General features: G+C 33.4%; 1 long non-coding RNA gene across 1 annotated transcript; it reads left to right on the top strand.

The window, feature by feature from the left end:
• Nucleotides 1-697: 697 nt before the first annotated feature.
• On the top strand, nucleotides 698-1,261 carry LOC143575572 (uncharacterized). The gene is made up of 3 exons (XR_013142791.1): nucleotides 698-795; nucleotides 997-1,158; nucleotides 1,244-1,261. It is a non-coding gene; the product is annotated as an uncharacterized LOC143575572 (long non-coding RNA).
• The last annotated feature ends 15,336 nt before the right edge of the window (nucleotides 1,262-16,597 follow it).

The following is a 16,597-nucleotide window of genomic DNA, read 5'->3' as shown; positions in this document are numbered from 1 at the left end:
GAGACCTCCATTTAAAAATCAAGCAATCTAGTGGCTTCCATAAAAGGAGGGAGCGACCACATCACGACACATAAGATTTTAGGATTTTTGTTTATATATATTATAGATAGATAGATAGATATAGATTTTTCTTTTTAGACAGAATTACAAATTTTGTCCTTTAAAATAAGACGAATTACGGTTCGTGTCCTTTTCTAAGTTTCCTTGCAGGCGGTGTACTTTAAACTTTTTTTTCCTACAACTTTTGTCCTTTACGCTAACTGGGTTAGAAAAAGTCAGTTAAATACCCTCACGTGAGACGCATGTGAGGGCATTTTTGTCTTTTCGCCTGTACCTGCAAAAAGTTTATCACCACTCCCATACCTCCGGTTTCCGGCACCTGAACCACCACCTCCGTTTCCGGCCACCTGAACCATCACCTCCGAAATTCCGGCCACCTGAACCACCACCTTCTTTTTGGCCACCTGAACCATCTCCTCCGAAATTCCAGCCACCTGAACCACCACCTCCGAAATTCCGGCCACCTGAACCACCACCTCCGTAACCCTACCGTTTAAGACTTCCATCAAAACCCTAGCTGTAACCCTAGCGTAACTAGCCGTAGCCATCGCCCACCCAAATCCGTAACCCTAGTCACCGCATCATAACCCCCTCCAGCCACCCACCACATTAAATCCACCCAAATACACCACCACTAGTTTTTGCCCAAAATGGTCCTTCGAGTCTTATTGGTTGAAGCTGATGACTCTACACGCCAGATTATCACCGCTCTGTTAAGGAAATGCAGTTATAAAGGTGACTTATTTTTCTCACTAATTTTTCAAAATTGAAGGTTAATTAGTGTTTAATTTAAGAAATTGTTGGTGGGTTTTTGTAATCAAGGCTTGCTGAGAAATCTTCATCACCAAGTTTTGATATTTTTAGTTGATTTAGGGGGAATTAATAATCAAGATTTGAATCTGGGCTAATTAGTGTTTATCATTTTATTGGAAGTAGTTGCTGCTGTTTCTGATGGGTTAAAGGCATGGGAGGTGTTAAAAGGAAGATCACATAACATTGACCTTATATTGACCGAAGTCGAGTTGCCATCGATTTCCGGTTTTGCCCTTCTCACCTTGATCATGGAGCATCAAGTCTGCAAAAACATTCCTGTTATAAGTACGCTTTCGGTTAATGATTTATTTTCTGTTTTTATTGTTTTAATTATGTGAAGAAATACCGATATCATTTTCTCATTCTACAGTGATGTCTGCACATGATTCAGGTGGCCGGAATTTCGGAGGTGGTGGTTCAGGTGGCCGGAATTTCGGAGGAGATGGTTCAGGTGGCCAAAAAGAAGGTGGTGGTTCAGGTGGCCGGAATTTCGGAGGTGATGGTTCAGGTGGCCGGAAACGGAGGTGGTGGTTCAGGTGCCGGAAACCGGAGGTATGGGAGTGGTGATAAACTTTTTGCAGGTACAGGCGAAAAGACAAAAATGCCCTCACATGCGTCTCACGTGAGGGTATTTAACTGACTTTTTCTAACCCAGTTAGCGTAAAGGACAAAAGTTGTAGGAAAAAAAAGTTTAAAGTACACCGCCTGCAATGAAACTTAGAAAAGGACACGAACCGTAATTCGTCTTATTTTAAAGGACAAAATTTGTAATTCTGTCTTCTTTTTATATATCCATAATAATTGAAATAACAATAAACAAAAATAATTAAATGAATCTTGAGACTCTCGTGAACCCTCAAATCGAAGATCAGTAGTTGTTTTGAGTTTCTAAACTTCGCTTGTGTGGGCTAAACAAAATGGGTATCAGACTTTCACTAATATATATATATTAATTAGTTTATTATTATTTTTTTCCCACTCAAATGCACTGTTTCTCTATTTCTCTTTATTATTATTATTTTTTTCTACTCCACATCAGTGTACCTTTCTCATTAGGTGAGTTCATAAATGTCCAAAAACTTGAACTTGTTTTGTTTTAACATGAAACAAATATCAAGTTGACCTACATATAATTTTGACTATCTAGTAAACTTTATAAACAATATTAGATAGGAAAAAGATATAACATAATAATAACTCATATTTGTAATTTATAAGTTTTAATATTTATATAACTTAATTTCACACGTTTTTAATTATATTCATTTTACACATTGAATATGTGGGACATTCCATTTTATTGTGTCTAAGGAAAGAAACATAGATCGAAATTAACGTGTCGAATAAAAGTTTTTAATTAAATCATATAAATAAACAAGAAAAATAAAATATGGTCATAGACGAGTGGGCCATTGGACAAGAACAAATGCTGGTTCTCATTTTCTCTTCTTTATGCATTCATTTTCATATGAAAATATCTTACTAAACGTGTAATGCCATAAGAAATGTTCATGCAACGGTATTTTTATTATACAGTTTGTGCTCCGGGTTTTGAAAACCCGAACACCCGAGTGATAAAATTTAAGTTTCTTTCATTTTCAAATTGATTCAGCCCGAGAATATTTGAATTCAAGTTGAATACTTTTTATTTTATGCCTAAGTATACATATATGCATATTATTTATGTTTATGTACTTTTCTCGTAACTCAAATTATACGAATCAACCCAAATTCGAATTGGTTTGTGAATTCTAAGTCATTTATTTTCCAAATTTTCAAATTCAAATATCGCGATTCAAATAACCTGAAAACTAACTTGACGAACACCCTATCCGTGAGTGACTACTAGTATGACATACTTCGTCAAAAAAAAAGAGTAGTGAATATATACGATCATGATCGACTCAACCTTCTTTTTAATCTTAAAACGGATTCTAAAATGGGGGTTTTTGTTAAAAAAAAGTGTGTAAAAAAATGTTTTCTTTGTGGAATCGTTCTATATACATATGTATGTATGTACGAATTTACACAACGTACATGTATAAATCATTTATTACGCCTTTATTATATGCAATAGACCATTTTTAAAATTACACAACAAACGACGAAAAATCATTATCAACTTATGAACTACAACTACATCAACTAATTTAAAGGGAATGAAGTGTTGAAATTCTAGACGTCCAAGTGGACAAGAGACTAAGACAGCTCGACAATGGATTGCCACGTCAGCACTTCCACGTGTAAGAATCAGAAGACATGATTGGGTCCACCTCATCATGTTTGACGGTAGACGTAGCGTCATGTCTACATTCATGCATATAATGTTTTGAACTGCTCCATTTTGGTTAGAAGTTGATCAAGTTTGCTTTTTGTTCCTTTTAACTGGCAAACAATTCTACATTTGGTGTCCATTTGCTAGTGCCATGTGTCTAGTCATCAAATAAAAGTTATCAAATTAATATAAAGTTAACAATCAATTCTACATTTGGTGTCCATCTAGTGGTGCCATGTGTCATGTTCCAAATCTCGTTCAATGTACTCGCTTCAAGGGGGCGGTATCCCCTGGCCTGCATACCCTACTCGGTACTTGGATTCTCTGATTAATCAACTCCCCTCGCCCTAATAGTTAGCCGACGCTATCATAAAGCTCATTTAACATTAATTTACTTCATGAAAAGAAAATCAAGCGCCTTACATACACTTTTTAATCAAATTCCATATTTAGTGTGTTTATGTAATATATAAATGTACTTTTATTGAACCTAATATTGTATCCTATATGGACCCCTAAATGTGAACAAATGTTGTAGCCAAACGAAGAGATTGATGAATGAGCCCCCACATACAAATTGGTTCAAAGAAGCCAAAACCATCTTTCAATTGGTTCCAATAGTGAATGTCCTTTCCATGTGCCATCTCAAAGACACATGGGCCATATTACCTTATCCCTCCTAACATAACATAATGTAATCATTCACTAATATTCATCCACTAGTCTCTTTCACATAGCCATAACATGAACATATACGTACATTGATACATACAACCTTAACTATGTTACTGGAAATTAGACCCAAGAACACAGAATTTAATCTCAGATCGAGTATTTCTGTTTATTATAATTTATGACACTCTAATTACATACCCTTAACCATCAATTTGTATTAAATAACTTCCAAATCCTAGACACAGTATAACTCAAACTATATCTAGTAATTCAAACAACTAGAAACATGCTTAACAAAACTATTAAACTGATAAACATACTAATAAATTAAACCTATTTTTTGACTCTTTTACAATTCACACCTCCTTAGACTTTCACACATATTAATTAAGATTAGCTTCCAATATATGTATCAACTATTTTGATAATACGTATATAGCATCTAGCCATCGTGTCGATTGTTTAATCATGCATTTAATTAATTAAGCCGTCCAAAACACATTGTTTGACTTCATCTAACTAAACCATGTTGATTTCTTGGTTCTTGTAGTCTACCCCTCCTCCATGTTTATAAAGACTGATTATATTTAAGGTAGATTAAATGCAAGTTGTATTATTGTTTCTTATTATATTAGTTAATTAATTAAATAGTGCATATAAATACTAAAATAAATATAATATATATGTAGGGTGTAGGTCGGTCATTGATCTTGCAGTTGGTCGTTATTTCAGTTAATAGTTTCAGATTATTTAAATATTTGTATGTAGTTTGTTAATGAATTTATGAGATCAACACACTGCAAGTAGGAATATTTAGAAATTATATTATATAAATACAATCTTGAATATCACTTTTTTTTAGGTTCAAATATTAAAAAACCAAAGGGAACCTTTTAGTCAGAAACCAAAAGTCGAATAAACAAGAGAAAGGGAAAACATACCGGTGCCGAACAAACAATACCACTCCTTATATGCATCGACAATGAGCACGCCCATTTCAGAAGGAGTCTTTGAATCCTATTCGCACTTCATTCCCACATACCAAAAGAGTTCAAAACAAATTCAGACATTAATTAATAAGATATATAACTAATATGACTCGTTTAGTGACGGTGTGAAAAAATAAAAAATAAAAAGATTTTGTACAAATCATTAAATCGTTGATTTCGTATCAAGTAAACGAATTCATTCTTGATATTGTAAGTTAAACCAAATCAAGAACACAAATTGATTTACAAAATGAAATTAAGAATGTGGCTTGAAATTCCAAAATAATAATAATAATAATAATAATAATAATAATTTAACCTTTATTCATGTAAAACTGTCATCAGATCCATAAGGAGTCGTTGATCTTCTAGTCTAATGGCCCGGAGTGATAGTTAAGCTTTGAATTTTAAGGTCTCATGTTCGAAACCTAACTCAAGTGTGTTTTTCTTACAGTGGGGATTTCCTTCTTAATGGTGTTTCTGAATGATTCAGGTCTGGAGCATCAAGATCAGTATAGACAATTGACTACTCGTCTCAGATAGGCTCACTCGTATACTATGAGTAGTTTCAAACTACGTTAAAAAAATCATAGATTCAAATGATTGTTTAGTATATTAATGCGAATAACACTGATTAGATATTTAGATTCAGTCACATGGCTGGTGTATGCAATTATCAAATCGTGGTGTTTGATGATTGTTTTTGGTCCAATGGTTCGTCATATTTAATGTTCAAACTGATTGTTTAATATATTATAAAGGGAATAACACTAAATAGTATTAAATACATAGCATGCTTATGTATCACTGCATCTAAGGAGTTTTTTTTTACCAAATAGATGTAGATGTAAAAAATATTTATTTTTTTGGTGTATTTTTAAAAGTATTTATCTATTTAGATATTTTTCTCTCTCTTCTTTATTTTTACATAATCTATAATTTTCTCTTAATTTTTTCAGTAATAAAAAATTAAAATTAGAGTATAAAATTTAACAAAAACATGGTTTAATTTATTTTTGTCGTTTACAAATTAAAAGTTTTAAAAAGTTTTGCAAAAATCTTTCAAAAATTACGCATTAAAAAAACAGTTCTGCAAAATATAAAAAAATCTGGAAAAAAAATTTGCAAAAGTTTAGCAACAATTCTGTAAAAATTCAAAGAAATTAAAGCTCCTCTAGAAAAAATAAAGCTAAAAATATGAAAAAAAATCGTTAGAAAATAATAGTTCTATTCACAATAGAGTATTTTCTTTTTCTGTTATTGTAAACTATAACGAGTGTCTTTGCTGTATTGGTACCTTGACAAACCACCTCGATATCGTATCAACATTGTCTTTATCTGTATCGGTATTATTGTAACTGGTACTCGTTGCGTAGCGCGGGGAATTGAATAACACTAGTTATTATTAGTTTTAGACGTATTTATTTTTGTAATTAGTTGAACATGTAATAAAATAATTAGAGTATAAAACTGTAAAAATTGTGTACTTCTCGCATATTTCCTTAAATAATTACTGAAGTTAAAAAAAATATTTTAGATTTGTTTTATATATATTAAATTTATTACTGTTAACACTTGTTTAGTTTACAAAGTTTTCTTTACGTATCCTTAATTAGTTTTTGTTAATTCATTATTTTTAATTTAAAGTTTATATAATTTGACAATAATTAGTAAATAGTAATTAATGAATTAGGGGAAAGAGAGAAACATATTTTTCAACTACACCAAATTGATAAATACTTTTTAAAGTATGCCAAATTGGTAAATATTTTTTCCATCTACACCCATTTAAAAAAAACTCCTGCATTAAGTAATTTTTTCTAGCTGTTCATAATTTTTAGATACTGTAATTCTAATTCTATATAGTCGGATATAAAAAATTTCGGGTCGGTTTCGACAGTTCAGGTAAGATAAGTTTCATCACATAATAAAAGTATGATGCAATAACTTTAAGTTCTAACAATCGCAGTAACAAAATCATTGCTCTAACAGTCAAATTTAAGTTTCAACAAACAAATTTAAACTTCTAATACTCTTGTGTAGCTAGTAACCTAGCTAGCATGATACATGGAAACAAATTAACAATTTAAATTAAAGAATGAAAAAATTTTAAGTAACAATAGAGACCACAGAGTGGAGGGCCGCAAGAGTCAACCCCTGAGGCGAGGTGGTGGTCTGGGGTGAGCCGCGACAGATGACGACATGGTGGTCGGAGGGTCGGCCAGTAGACCGTGGAGAAGTGGTTGTGAGGGTCTCAAAGTTTTATGAAGAAACCCTAAAATACCCCCAACGCTGATCGGATTCAAACCATTCAAACTCGAAACCTCATACTTAATAACCAATTCCATATCCACTACACTACTTATTTAGTTTTGTTAGGGGTTTACCCCATATTTTATAAAAAGGTTCACTCCGGTTTTTCTATATAACATTACACTATAATTTTGAAACTCAGGGAGTTCCTGTGAAACTCTGAACTACGTAGGTCCACGTGTGTGTGTGTGTGTATGTATGTATGTATGTGTTAAAGTTTGAATATATAAACATTCTCATTAAAATTCAGTTTTTTTCTTTTAAATAATCTTCCTATATTTGAAACTAATCCAACTTGGGGGAGGTATATGTATATCCGAAGTGTTTAGCATGTGGATATCATAGGATGGACATAAAAGAAGGCATGTGTGGGCATGTGTTGACGTATAATATACCATGCTTTGGCATGAGACATATAGCATTAAACTCGACTAAATCAGAACCCAAATCTTGGGTATTAATGTTGGACAAATTAATCATTTGTTATCATGCTCAATTATTATTTAATTATAAGTTTATTATTGTCATATGATGTTAACCAAATATACCCGACTTATTTATTAACTCGTGTAATGGTAAAGGATTGCCATATACTTAATGGTGCCAACACTTAGGCAAGAATGCGAAAAGAACTCGGACGATATCATTTAGATTTGTTACGGTATTATGAAAATAGGTTGCATTGCGTTGGGGACCCATATATGTAGACTAAAAGAAAAATCGTGCGTACCGGTAGTGTTACAGCGGGGCTTCGGTTAGTACGGTTTCCGTATTAAAAACTTAGAGCGTCGTTTGTTTAACTTAATGGAACTTTAAGGTTACCATATAATGATAATGTTGGATTGCTGGGGGGTTAAATGTGTAACAAATGAAAATTGTGGGGTACCATGTATAATCAGAAAACTTGTAAGGTGTTTATGTAACTTAATGAAAATTGTGGAGTACTATATGTAAACAGAAAACTTGTAAGGTGCTTGTGTAACTTTATCAAACTTGAGAATTGTCATATTAAAAACTTATAAGGTCAATTGTGTAACTTATTGAAACCTAAGGATCAGCCAATTTTTATTGATCAATCTAATTAAAAGGCTAATGAAAATTGGCCCTAAATAAAATTTTAAAATCTTGAGTAGTTACAAAACACATTTTTTAAATTTAGAAAAATATGGCTTGTTTTAGTTTGATTACACTAGGACACAACACATTTAAGTGTCAAATGCACAAAGTAAGGATTTCAAGTTGATAATTGAAAAATCATTCGTAAAAGTTTGTCCAACATTAATTCAAATTGAGACCTTTATACGTATCAAAATACGTAAGGTGGGTGTTAGGATAAAAAGATTAAAAACACTAACAAGGTAAAGTCATTACGTACAAAGATTCTCTTTGTACGAGATTTTCAAAAGAAAGCAAACCCATCGTAAGCTATAACAACATCGGCGTACCCTACAATGATCGAAATATGGATCACCGTACATGACAGCGTAAACAATAAAGATCCAACCTACAAAATTGGATCCACATCTCCTACATCAATGATGGCATAACCTAAGCTACCCTCTATGCTTCATTATAAATTCGGATTTTTAACCAAACTAGGTAACACACCGGCACGTTGCACTGAGCTAATTGTGTAGTCAGTAAAAAAAACAACTTCGTCAACATCCAAATACAACTTAATGTAATAAAGAAAAACAAATCCCACACGTTGCAACCGCGAACCGACTTGAATTCGGCCGATATCGACGGTGATTGCATTAAGAAAAACACAAGCGTTGCTGTCACAAACTAAAGCAAATTCGAGCCACAAACGAAAATATTTAGAACAAAACAAAAGGCGTGACGAATAAAAAATCAAACACACGAAAAAAAATGAATACAACCCGCGTACTCTGGCTACCAACGGGCCAGCATGGAGGATGTCGCACTAAATTGTCAAACACAAAAATGTCTTAAATAAAAAAATTATTAAAATAAGTAATCATGTGTCACCAAACACTGTCAAATAAACCAATTAGGTGTTTGGCGACACTGGACTACAATATTTATCTATATTAATAGTTTAGACCCTAATTGCATATTCTACCACCTACATGTTTTCTAACACTATCAAATAATTACACACCATATGAGAACACTAACTAATTCATACTTGTCATCCAAGCCTTTTTAATATGAATTCCAGCAACAATGTTTAAATATATCATTTAAATTTTACTTCCAATTTTTTTTTGTGAATGATTCATATATGAAATTTCTAGTCATTAGTTGATACATTATTCAATTTTAAAATCAATTCAAGTAGTCAGCTATCTTTACAAAAATATGTCAAATTAACAAGTGTCATAACATATCCGTTTGACCCGTTAAAAATCTCAAAAATATATAAAATATCTAACTTTATACATTAACTTATCTATTTATATAGGGATTTAAATATTTTACATCAAACTTGACTCACCTAGCATGATAAAACACATAATCAGTAAGAAACACAAACCCCTTCCAATGGTTCATGAACCCTAGTAATTTAGATCACTAGACACATAGCTCCATAATTAAATTGCCAACATGTACCTCATTTAGTCAAGAGCTATGGAGTTCCAAAGCTACATAACTTCATAATTTAATCAAAATCATGCAAAATCAAAAAAGCCCATTTAACTCAATAATGTTCGACAATGGTAGACCTAGATGAGGAAGATGATACTTACAAGCTAGGTAATAGATGTTGAAACAAGGTTTACAACAATAGTAAAAGAGATTTTATTCATGATTCTTGGATTTTTCTAAAAAAATCTTGATCTCCTTCTTTCCCTTTCTTGTTCTTGTCAACACACACTAGATGCACCAACAATCTTTTTGTGTTTGACATTGTGTTTGACTTTCTTTGACCACTTTGTGTTTGAGTTTGTTTGACTACTTTGAGTTTGGCGTTGTTTGACCACTGTCTGTATGACTATGATTTGACTTTGTTTGAGTATGTTTGACAAGTCGTTGCATACATATTGCATACAGGTCCCCCGTGGCACACACATTCTCTGCTGCAACAAAATAAATAGGACCAAATTTGTTATAATTCGGATTTTTCATATAAATAAAAAACTTGTATTTATTAGTATTTAACCTTATTTAACTTAATTTACATTCTCTTAACTTTCAAACTCGTCAAACAATCTTAAAACCCTTACAATCGCTTAAAACGACTAAAAATCGCATTTATAGAAGTACATGGGTTATTTTTAACCCAAATAACGAAACTTAAGCCCCAAATTAAGTCATATAATGTTATAACATGTCCAAGTTCATTCCCTAAATAATAAAAACGAATTTTGTTGGTTAAAACACTCGATTTGTCTTTAATTACTTATTTTGTTTCCTAAACGAGCCCGTTTACTTATTATACTAAGAATAAACGAACTTAAATAATTTTCCTTAAAACCCTAGCCTCCAAAACCCTAAATACTTCTGTAAACTCAGCCTCCATCTTTAATTTTCGTTCATATGGTGTTCATGGTGCTTTTCTTCAAGAATCTTCATTATACCATTTGACTTTCAAGCTTCAAGACCCTTTGACTCATATTTTCTCATCGCTACTTTATCTTTTCGGGTAAGTTGTCTGATGATAAAACTTTTGTTTTCATCCAACTAACAAAATTCCCTCAATCAATTTTATAGATTGATGGGGTTTTGTCAATCAATTGCTCTTCGACTCGTTTAGAGTTATAAAAGTCAATTTTTGTACTTATTCATATTTCCATACTACATATTATCCATAACTAGCAAATCATGATTGTTGTGTCTTGAACAATTGAATGCTTATATGCTACATGCTTACTTGCTTATTTGTTTATTTTATTGCACTTGGAGAGGTCTGTCATTAAATTCTTTCATTTGAGGTCTGCTATACGCCATCTTAGTAGCCAAAGCCTGATTCGCAAGGTTTGTTTATGTTGATGCCCACAATAATGGTTTGTTTATTTCTTACATATTGTATGCATATTGCCGGTTATTATTTGGTTTGAAGTGAAGGTTGAAGATCACATAGAATGACTTTAGGATATTATTAAACAAAAAGACAAGTTGTTTTTGCATTATTTGATTTGGTTTTATTTGTAATGTATTGAGACTTATGTACTTGATTTGAAATTAATAAAGTAATTTTAGATATTGTCATTTAAATTGTATGATAGTGTATTGTGAGCTATGAACGAACAGTTCACGCCCTGACATATTCATATTCCGCCATAGGTTAGGGTGTGACAAAATTAAAAGTCATTGCTACAACCAAATAATATAAGACTACCATTGTTGCAACAAAATTGCATTTACCAAATTTGCCCATGGTTATAAATGCAAACTGTAATGGTACTAATCCCAGTTTACATATATTAACTTAATACTAATCAGTTGACCATTGCGTTTGAAATTTACTTTGACCACTTTATGTTAATCCAAGCAAACGATTTACAAATTTTGAATAAAACTACAACCAAGCATACATTAAAATGAGTTTAAGTGGACTTTTTGGTGGAAAATTCATATATTAAACTAGTTAAGAGGATTTTTCGGATAGGATGGCTATTATGCCACTGCTTCTAAGTATGCTTTAAGTTTGGCACCCGTTTTAGCTTATAAGTCTTCTAAGGTTGTCTTAATGTAGGGAAAACACCCATTGGCCTTAATGGCCTTTATTGGCATTAACAACTAAATAAGTAGGACCATTGTTTTTACCAGATAATGCAAGGGTAAGATGACATATGTTTTTAACTAGATAGTGCAGGGTAAGATCACAAAGTGTAGTCTAATTAAGTATTTGTAGGGTAAGATTAGTTAGTGCAGTGTAAGATCAGTTAGTTTTGCATGTTTCTTAGGTTGAGGGGCATTTCAATCATTTTCTAATTTCCAATCGGTTTTCGTCATTAGTTAACCAAAGTTTCATTGCATACATCAAACTACCATTTATGCCACTGATTAAGTGACCTGATTAACTAACTTGATTGCATACATTGCATATACACACAAGCATAAGACTACCACATTACGGATCCATAGAGTATTAACCTAATCATCTTATTTTGGTAACTGGTCCATCTATTGATGCATATAACTAACATCCAACTAAGCATATAGAAAACAAGCAATATAAACACATATATTATAAAAGATACGCATATAATTAAAGTTAAAGTACTTAGCTAGTTGAGTAGTTAATTTACAAATGGTCATAAATGTGAAAACTTGATCAAGATACCCTTGATCAAACAAAAAGACCCTTTATCATATACCCTACTAGTTATTAAATTATGTACCATAATATAATCAAGTTACTCTTGATCATACAAAACAAGTTATTAAACTAATATAACATATACTAATACACTAATACATAATAGTATCCAAATCCTTCTCGATGAGCTCTTGTCTACGAACCAATAGGAAAGTGTAATTGATATGCGGCCATCCCTTCGAGACCACCTTGATTTCCAATTGGAGGTGGTCGTGGGTGGAAAAAAAAACTTTTTCCCCTCTATAAAAGGTAACATTTAACTTAAAATCATACCCGATTTTTGTTCAATTACGGATTAATCAACTTACCTATGAAGAATGGGGTGTCGAGGATGCCAAAAAAACCATATTGTCATAGCTAAGAGATGCAGCAGATGAAGACGATGTAGCTAACATAGGGGTGGTGGTGGTTATTGTAACACCCACAAAATTTTGATCCAAATTTGATAAGTTTATAAAGATAAAGGACTAAAAATAATTATAAGATAAGTAATGAGAAGAAATGAGAGAAAGAAAAGAAAGCATTATATGTTAAAAGAATAAGTAAGGAAACTCCATCCCACATGAAAAGTGGGAAAGAATTGAAAACACATTATAAGGAAGGAGTTTTCCATGGTAATGTTCTTATGGTGCTAACCACTCTCACTAGTCCTAGCGGAGGGTGCAAAGCACCCGACGCGCACGCGCACGGACACGAGTGATGGGCGTAATGTGGCGTTTTGATAGCGCACTTGGCACTTCGCACGCTCACATCGCTGCATAAGGGCCCCTTTAGTATTTTTGAACTATGATCAAGATATGACAAGCTACCAAAGACCAGGGACTGAAAATGAAAATTTAGCACATTCGCGATACGCGAAGCATCTTCATGATACGCGAAGATGCATGAAGTAATCTCACCAGGTGCTGACACGTGGCAGGTCTACTGGTTGACTCAGCCAAGCTACTGAACAATTTCGCGATACTCGAAGAATCCTTCGCGATACGCGAAGGAATATAATAATAATTGCGGCTATATTTGTCCTTCACGATACGCGAAGAATCCTTCGCGATACGCGAAGATGCACAGATTCTGGCTATAAATAGGCAGCCATGAGGAGAAAGTCTTCATCACATCACACACACTTTACCTCGGTTTTCGTGCTAAAATCCCGTCATTCCCGATACGCTCGTTGTCTAGAAGTACGTACAAGTAGGAGCGCTGCCCACATGAAGTTTAAGCATTTAATAGATAAGCCATACAAGGTAGGGGTTCTGCCCGATCATTTTATTTTATATGGCTTAGACCCTAGTCGAGGTATAGACTATACCTTGATCAGATAATAAGTGAAATGTAGCTTTTATAAGATAAGGTTATGAATAAAATATTATTCTTCATTATAAAGATATTTCTTATGAATAAAGAAATGTGATATATGTACCTTTCTTCATGATAAAGAAACGTAGTATATAAATGTGTTATAAATGAAATGAATATCAAGCTAAAAGTTATGCAAATAGACTTAAGGCCTATAGCTAGACTTTAAATCTAGTTATTTATAGAATGTTATTCTCATACTATAGGTCCGATATAAAGATCAGACATTTGTTGGTGAGAAATCTTGAAATCAACAAAAGGTGAATACTTATAGTGTGAAATGTTTTATGACGTGAATACGTCCAAACCTTTTTATAGTGTGAAATGTTTTATGAATGTGAATACGTCTATATACTGTAAATTTTGAAAAGATATTTACTCTTTAAAACTATGGACTGTATCCATATGTAAAAGAATTATGGAAATATTTGCATGAAGGTTGGTTCAAATCCTCTAAAACGTTTTGATGCAAGGTAGTACTAAACACTCAAACTAAAATACACATGTGTCTGAATCCTTACATATTTGTACTGTAGTGGGCACACTACAGAAATACTAACCATGAGGCAAGTGACTGTCTCTAGGGCGAGTGAAGTCCGATTATGTGGTTTGTGCGTATGTTTAGTTCCGATGAGATGGGATTGAGACCCACTGAGTCGTTGAGCACTATTGGTGTTGTATCATTACGAATTGTGAAAATGTTTTATTGAGTCAGCGTATTCACCAGCATACAGCTGACGTATTTTAAAACTGTTTTCAGGTAACTAGGAGTAAGGAATAGTGATGGATATGCCAGTGGAGATAGAAGAACACCAGGCATAGTTTACAGCTGGTGGCTCAGCTAATTTTGTATTGAGGCATATATATATTAAACTTGTTTTTAAACAAGTGATTTCATAAAACAAACAAGGCTATTTAATTCCCTATGTTATGAAAGTAAATATTTTAAAATAACATTTTCCGCTGCAAACTTTGATAAATTGACAAAAGTGGTACCAACTGTGAGTCACACGCTTAGGCCCGAAGGCGGGGTGTGACAGGTTGGTATCAGAGCCATCGGTTTTAGCGAATTGAGTATTTGATAAAGTACTTAGGCTTTAACCAATTTAAGTGCATGAAAGTACGGATAAGATATATGCCTTTGGTAAATTCCTAGAGATAGTAACTAATAGTTACCTCCTATTTCTCGTCTATAGAATGTCGAAAAGAGGAAACTCAAAAGTCGAAGTCAATAGTGGACCCTCAAGTAATACGAGAGGGAGACTGAAGAAAAATGTCGAAAACCAAGTTGTCGAAAATCAAGAAGTGAATGTCACCCCTCCTATTGGTGATCAATTCATGAGAAAAGAAGATATGCAAGAACTGATCGCAAGAGGAATTGCCGAAGCTTTTCCAGCTATGCTCGAGACTATGAGGAAAAAGGAAACATCGAGCAATAAGAAATCTAACAAGTCTAAGAGAGAAGAAGAAGAGCATGTCAGCTCTAATGCTGATAGTGATTATGAGGAGAAGAAAACCAAGAAACAAAAGACTAAGAAAGGTTGTAGTTATAAGACATACCAGACATTTAAGCCCAAAGATTTCAAAGGAAGCGATGGGGTTATTGCTGTATTGGGATGGCTTGAAGAAATAGAAGCCATCAATGTCATTAGTAAGTGTTCCGAGGAAGAAGCAATTCAGTATTCCTCCCAATTGTTCAAAGACGAAGCTCTACAATGGTGGAATACCCTTATACAAGCTAAGGGTAGACTAAACATGTATAAGTTGAGTTGGGAAGAATTTAAAGAGCTCGTAATCAGGAAGTTTTGCCCGATGAACGAAAACGATGAAATTCAAATCAAGTTCTTAAATCATAGAGTTGTTGGGACAAACCTCAAGTACTACAATACTAAGTTCTTGGAGTATTGTAGGATAGTACCACATTTGGTAACGCCGGAAAATAACAAAGTCACTCGTTATATCTGGGGTTTGCCAAAAGATATTAGAGACATGGTCAGATCGTCTCTACCTCAAACTATCGATTAAGCCATGGAGTTGGCTGGATACATGATGAACGGGTTGATCGGGACTCATGAAGAAGAAAAGAAAGAGAATACATTCAAGAAGGAAGTTACGTTTAAAAAGAATGATAGGCAAAACAAGAAACCATATGATGGAGAAAAGAGGAACCCCCAGTCACCAATTCCATTATGTAAAATATGTAACCGAAGACACTTTGGAAGGTGTAGGTTTAATCAGTCAGTCACCTATACCAATTGTAAACAAGTGGGTCATGCAACAACTGACTGCTGGAAGAATAAGATTGCTTGTTATTGTTGTGGTGAAATGGGACATTTTCAAAATGAGTGTCCAAAGAGAAAGACTGGAGGAGAAGGTGCAAGTGGTAGTGGCACCAAGAATTACGGTAGAAAGGGAAATGCACGTGTTTTTTTGCTCAACACCGAGAAGGCAGCTGAGATGCCGGAAGTCATAACCGGTACGTTTCTCGTTAATAATATTTATGCTAGAGTTTTGTTTGACTTGGGTGCAAACCAAAGTTTTATTGATAAGAAATTTTGTAGCCTATTAAATGAACCCTTAGTTAAGTTAGACAAATCCCTCATGGTAGAAACGGCCGACGGTAATCAAGTTAGAATATCTGAAGTATTGAACAAGGGTAAAATTCTATTAGCAGGACATGTCATACCTGTCCAGTTATTACCCATGACATTGGCAGGTTTTGATATTGTCTTAGGTATGGACTGGTTATCCGATAATCAAGCCCGTATCTTATGTGATAAGAAAGCAATCGAAATTCGTGCAACAAACGAAAATACTATTCAAATT

This window comes from Bidens hawaiensis, unplaced genomic scaffold, assembly GCF_021521415.1.
Source record: "Bidens hawaiensis isolate Kalapana, Puna unplaced genomic scaffold, B.hawaiensis_p1.1 tig00027541_1, whole genome shotgun sequence".
NCBI lineage: Eukaryota > Viridiplantae > Streptophyta > Magnoliopsida > Asterales > Asteraceae > Bidens > Bidens hawaiensis.
Note: the sequence above shows the minus strand (reverse complement) of the source record. Positions and strands in the feature narration are given on the sequence as shown.